Source organism: Hipposideros armiger, unplaced genomic scaffold (genome assembly GCF_001890085.2).
Source record: "Hipposideros armiger isolate ML-2016 unplaced genomic scaffold, ASM189008v1 scaffold_749, whole genome shotgun sequence".
Taxonomy (NCBI): domain Eukaryota; kingdom Metazoa; phylum Chordata; class Mammalia; order Chiroptera; family Hipposideridae; genus Hipposideros; species Hipposideros armiger.
Genome location: NW_017732099.1, coordinates 594,509 through 601,516, shown reverse-complemented (window position 1 = coordinate 601,516; position 7,008 = coordinate 594,509).

Below are 7,008 nucleotides of genomic sequence, written 5' to 3'. Positions count from 1 at the left end.
AAATGATCCAAGACTCACTTAAGATTCAAAGATACAAATAAGTTGAAAGTAAAAAGATATGAAAAGCTAGTCCATGCAAATAATAACTAAAAGAGAACTGCAGTGATTGCACTAATATCAGACAAAGAAGAAAATATCTTAAAGAAGAAAATTGTTACTAGAGAAAAAGAAGGCCATTATATAATGAAAAAAATGATCAATCAATCACAAAGATATAATAATTATCAACTTTATGTACCTAACATAAAAGCCCCAAAATGCATGAAGCAAAATATGACAGAATTGAAGGAAGAAATAGACAATTCAAAAATAACAGTTGGAGACATTACTATCTGAAGTTTGATAATGGATACAGCAAATAGGTCAGCAAGGAAACAGAAATATTAAATAACACTGAAAACTAAGTAGACCTATTAACTCACTAACTAGATATATTAACTAACTTGATATGTAGAACACTCCACCCATCAAAAGCAGAACACAAGTTCCCATGTGAACATTAAACATTCTCTAGGATAGCCATCCATATATCAGGAACAAAACAAGTATCAATATTTTAAATAAATGAAATAATGCAAGTTATATTCTTTTACTACAATGGAATTACGTTCTTTGACTACAAATTATGTTCTTAGACTACATTCTCTAGGATAGTCATATATCAGGAACAAAAAAGTATCAATGTATTTAAATAAATTAAATACAATGGAACTACCATGGTTCAAAAATAAGTAAAAATAAAAATTAGAATATACTTTGTATTAATGAGAACCAAAATAAAACCAACCAGGACTTATGGGATACAGCGAATGTATATGGAAGTGAAATAACCCCCAAATAGTCAAATAATTTTTAAAAAGAAAAATAAAGAGGGCTTACATTTTTTGTTTTAAAATTTAGTACCAAACCACAGTAATCAAGACAGTGCAGTACTGGCATAAGAAGAGGCACATAAATCAATGGATTAGAATTGAGAGTCTAGGACAAAACAAAAAACAAAGAAAAACCATACATCTATAGTCAGTTGAATTTTGATAAAGGTGTCAAGATAATTTTATGGAGGAAAAAGTCCTTTCAAAAAATAGTTCTGAGACAACTGGATATGGTTAAAAAGTGGAAACAACCCAACTATTCATCACCTGATGAATGGATAAACAAATATCGTATATCCATACAGAATATTATTCAGCCATAAAAAGAATAAATTACTGATATATCTTGAAAGCATTAAGCTGAATAAAATAAATCAGACACAAAAGTCTATCTATTGTATGAATTTTTTTATGTGAAATATTCTAAATAGTCAAATCCATAGAGACAATAAATTAGTAGTTGCCAAGGGAAGAGGGATTTGAGAGTAAATGCTAAGATAAGGTTTCTTTATGCCATGGTGGAAATGTTCTAGAATTAGGTAGTGTTGATGTTTGTATAACACTATAAATATACTAAAATGCTATTGAACTGCATACATGAAAATGGTCAATTTTATGTTACATGAAATACATCTAAATTTAAAAAGAAGAATAAACATTATGGGGAAAAACCACATCAATCTAACAAGAAAATTCAAATACAAAATGCTTCCCTGTTCACAGAATTTCTTTCAGAAAGAAAGATAATATAAGAACTTACTATGGTAAAAGATTCTCTTTGCTTTTGTTGCACATGGCAGTAGTGAAAACCTTCTTTTAGTTCTCTGAGTACCTTGAAGACAATTGTAAAGTCTTTGTCTAGTAGATACACAATCAGGTCTTTTAGGGGGGGATAGTTTTTGTTAATTTTGTTTCCTTTGGATGGGGCATATTTTTATGTTTCTTTGTATGCCTTCAGATTTTTTTGTTGAACATTTCACATTTGAATTTAATAATGTGGTATCTCTGGAAATCATATTCTTTCCCTTTCCTTGGATTTACTCTTTTTGCTATTACTTTTGTTTATGGTAGGCTGTCTCTTTGCAAGACACAGCCTGAGATATAAACTAAAGGCTTTGCCAGGTCTTTTCTGAGCCTGTGCCTTTCCCTGGGCATGACTAGTCACTTTCTAAATTTTCTTCCCCAAATATGCAGTTGCTTTGAGTGTCTTAGTCTTTAATATCTGGCTCCAAAAAAGAAAGAGAAAAATAAAGGAGTAAAAAGAGAACCAACACTCTGAATTCACTGGAAATCCCTTCAGCTGGAAGGGGAGGAGCTTGTAACAATGGGGGAGGTGCAACAATATGGCCACTCTTCTCTTTGTTCACAACTTGGTGATTGGAAGCATCTAAAATAGGTGCGCCAGACAGATTCTGCCAGTGCAGTTGTTGTCAAGGTGGGGGGAGAGATTCCTGGTGCTTTCTAATCCTCCATTAGAGCAGAACCCTCTCTTCATTTAGCTTTGAATGCCAATTTTTTAATGTAATATTTTCCACATATGTGTTCATGTGACTATTAAATATTCTTTCTTTCACTATGTGGCTTTGTTTTTTGCTTTTGTGATTGCTTTGGTATTTTGGAAGATTTATATACTTATTCAAATGGTTAATATTTTATTCTACTCTTTGGTTTTCCTTTTAGAAAAATCCAATTACAGATATATTGAATCCCCATTGCCTGTGTTTTACATATTACTTTATTTTGATATTAATTTTGTTCTTTCTGTATGCATAATGTTTCTTTTATTCATATCTGTCTTTTTTTGTGTGCTACCCATTCAGTCTTTTGCTTTTTTTGCTTGTTCTAATTTTGACTTCATTTCTGCATTTAAAATATTTATTTCTGAGGTAGGACAGTTCACATTTTATATCTACCTGTATCTAAGCAATACAATTCCTGAGATTTTTAAATTTCTTATTTGTTCTTTTTAAATCAAAATATTAATCATTTTATTAAATTACTTTAACTTTTTGCTGATATATTGATTATAATTTTCATGTACTTTGTGACAATATTTTTTCTATCATCTGTTAGGATGATAAACTCATGTTTATGTCTTTTCTTGAGTAGATTTAGATCATATTTGATTATAAGTTTTGATCCAAAATCAGGAAGTTTGGCAATTTTTTTCAGTTCCACAATCCCTTTGCACTGAAATTATAAAAGTATTACTATATCCATGCCAATTAAGATATATTAACGTATGCTATTAATTTGTGTTTATTATCATGAGGACACAATGAATTGTGGCCTGTCAGAAAACATTCTAGTTATGGGTTGTCTTTCATTTTTATGTATGTAATAATATTCATTTTAAAGATGTTTCTACCAAAGGGTAAGGAGAGAGGAGGGTGGTAGATGATGATAAAAGAGGTCAAATATATGGTGATGAAAGAGGAACTGACTCTGGGTGGTGAACACACGATGTGATACAGAGATGATGTATTACAGAATTGTACACCTGAAACCTATGTAACTTTGCTAACAATTGTCACCCCAATAAACTTTAATTAAAAAGATAATGTTTCTTAACTCTTCTGCAATATTGCAGATGAAGATGGTCAAACAACTTTTAAAGTATTTACTTACACTAGTGGCAAAATGTGTATAGTCCATGTATGCAAGTAATATATGCCTATACAGAATTAAATGTGCTGGGATTTTATTAGCAGAAATGCTTGTAGGAGGAAAAAAAAGGAGAGAGTCCAGAAAAGTTAGGTGAGCCATCATACTGTGATACAGGCTGACACTGAGTGAAACAAAGAAAACGTTTGGATGGGCGCATCCTAGGCTGCTGTGCAGTCTAAAAAGGGTTCAGCCAAGTCATAGTGGAGCACTCCCTACCCAAACAGCAAGCTGAGGAATCCTGTGTCTCTTAGGGAGGTGTCTGTCTTAAAGACCTATAGTCAGTGACTATAACCAGTCACTGACTGGGAGCTGTCTGTGAAGAGTGTGGCCTCAGCACAAATGCAGGAAAGGATCTCAAAGTCTGTCACCTCAGGCCCTTGATCAATTATAGTCACACTTTGAAGGCCCTCTAAATCTGCCCTTTGTGTCATGCCGATTTACTTCTCCACCTAGGTTTGAAGAGCAGCTCCTCCATGATTCTCAGGGATCCTTCTTCCTAAAGGCAAACTCAGAAAAGGATACTAGTGGGAGGAATCTCAGCCTTTTTCACTATTATTCATCAAGGGGTCTCAACTGGTACTTATCCCCCCATTTCCCCCCAGTGTCTATTCTAAATACTCTTCACCTTCAGCTATCACAGGTTTGGCGGTTTTTCTGGAGATGTGACCCAAGCCTTTTTCCTTATGGGTTTGAATCCTTGTTAGTATTACCTTTCTCAATTGATTGTTGCTGCACATATCTATTCAAAGTTACAAAAGGCAAGGGATTATGCAAGTGTTCTACACATTCGTTACTCTTCAGTTTTCTTGCATTTGTTCTGGATCTTTCACAAGGGGCATCTGTTTTTGCCACAAAGAAGGTCTGAAACCACATAAATCTAGAGTCTTTCATTTCTTAACTTCAAAGTTACTTCTGAAAAGATCATGACAGGGTAGAATTACTGAAATCTTGTTTTCAAAAATTATCTTCCTCCAAAATTTTAGACTGCCTCGGGTTCACCGTGATCTACTTGTAGCCACTAGCTCCATTGAAAATGGAATTGGTTCTTGGAACTATGCTGCCATAAAAACAACTCTCTGAGTGTCGTGAAACTTCGTGACAGCTATTTCTGTATTGTTCAAGCTTTCATATTAAATTTTCTTTTTTATTCATTACAAAGATACATGAGCAGATGTTCTCACCTCTGAATGATGGTATAAAATGATCCCATCCTAGCCTCATACGTCTCTTTATTACGTTCTGTTATTCATTGTTCGTAATACTTATATAATGGCCTACAAAATAAGTCACAGAGCTAATGCAGAAAGAAATATTTTCCTGTTCTTTGCAGATCATTTCATCTTCACCATTAAAAGTTTCATAATTCATATTCATGATCACATGGCTGTGGCATATTTTTTTTCTACTTCTGGCTGCTAGGAGAAAAGAATAGAATAGAATTATAATCCAGACATGACATTTGAAATTTCCCAAACCATGTGGATTTAGATCAAGGGTCAGGAAATGGCTCTCAGGCCAAATTGGCCCATTAAAGATTTTTGTAAATAAAATGTTACTGGAACACAGCTACAGCCATTTGTTTATATGTGGTCTATAGCAGCTTCTGTCCATGGCATAGTTAATTGCAACAGAGAAAGCAGTGGCCTATAAAGCCCAAAATATTTTACTATCTGACACTTTACCATTACAGAAAGTTTGCTAACCCCTGATTTAGGCTTTTGTGTTAATATAATAGGGCATTTTCAGTAGAGAAAATGACAGCATACCCCAAGATTATAACTTTGATTCTTATCTCTGTATCTTTCCTTTTCGAATTCCTCTTTCATCTTTCTCAATTATTACTTCCGCAATTGCTTATTAAGACTCTACCAAATGTTAAGTTTGGCTCTAGGTACCATGAAAGACAAAAGCTATAGAGTCCATGCTGTTGCTCCAGTATTATCTCTTCTGTGAAAAATTTCCTAGAACTTCTTCACAAACATGCTACCTCCACTTTTGTCTCCCCTTAGGTCTTTATTTGACTCATTCTGCTTTTATATCATCCTATCATGGTTAGGAATTCTGGGGAACAATACTTTAAATCTTGATAGGAAATAAGATCTATGATGGATAAAATTATCACAACCTCCAATTTTGATTTTGTCACTCTTCTAGATTTTCTCCTTGAGGCTTAATAATTATATTGTGCTTGAAATGAATCAGAATATTGTAAAACTCTTTTCAACACAACACTATTTGGTCCTGATAGGATAACCTCCAATCCTTTTGGATCTATCAAAATCTTACCATCTTGGATAACAAAAGTAGTTTAAAAATGTATACTCCCTTTGCTGGTCAAGTGGAGAAAATAATCTCCTAGACCAATAAAAGGATTCTGTCTATTTGTAATCCAAATTATTTTTTGTGCTTTCTCCATTGAAAGTCTTTCTTGCTTCTTATCACAGTGAAAATATTTTGTAGGCTTTCTAGAAGAAAGTAGCAAGATAAATCTAGTAAGCTCATACAAGTAAGATCACTTGAAAAAGCATAGATACAAAAAAAGAAAGTGAAACCTTCAGAGATAACTTTCATATTTTTGCTTGCAGGACCCAGCTAGTTTGTGGCAGAAGAGAAAGCTAATTTATCATGTTCCCTGTAGCTGAAATCAAGAAGAGCCGCAGCATATCAAATCTCCTGCCCTCCCACATGGATCTGAGTTCAGGGTTACGGAGAACAACAGAACTTCACCGTAGCTCTGTATCACTTCCTTTGCCTTGAACTACCAGCCGTGGGCTGTCTCCCCACAGTTCCAAAGCTCTAGCGCTCACCTCTGATCTTAGACTCAAGTTTCAAAAGTTCAGAAAACTGATGCCCAGCGTTGGGGGAAATGCTTATAGACAACAAAAAAGGGCCAGCTAATATATTTCTCTTTGTATTTTTTTCCCCATTTTTCAAAGAGTAATAGCCTGATGGCTATAAAACCCATTATTGAAACTTTAGGGAACTTTGAATATGGACTGTTTTAGATAAAGTGTTGTTTATCAATGTCGTTTTCTTGCTTATGATAATGATATTGTGATTATAAAGGGAGATATCATTAAAAATAGGGGATACATGCTGAAGTACAGGCTGAACTTTACCTTCAAATAATTCGGGGAGAGAGGAAAAGAACACACACACACACACACACACACACACACACACACACACACACACCTACACCAAATTAGCAACATAGTAACAATTGGTTAGATGACTCTAGATGAAGGGTATACATGTATTAATAATCCAGTCTACAATTTTTCTGTTTCTACATTTTTCAAAATAAGATTTAGCAAAAACAGGTAAAATTTTCAATGTTTTCTTTATTACCATACACAACAATATTGTTTACAATATATTTGTAATTTTCATGTTTGCTTCATACACTGAGATATGAGCTTCCCACAGTGAAAATCTTTGATGTTTTTCCCTCTACTCTGCCAAAGCA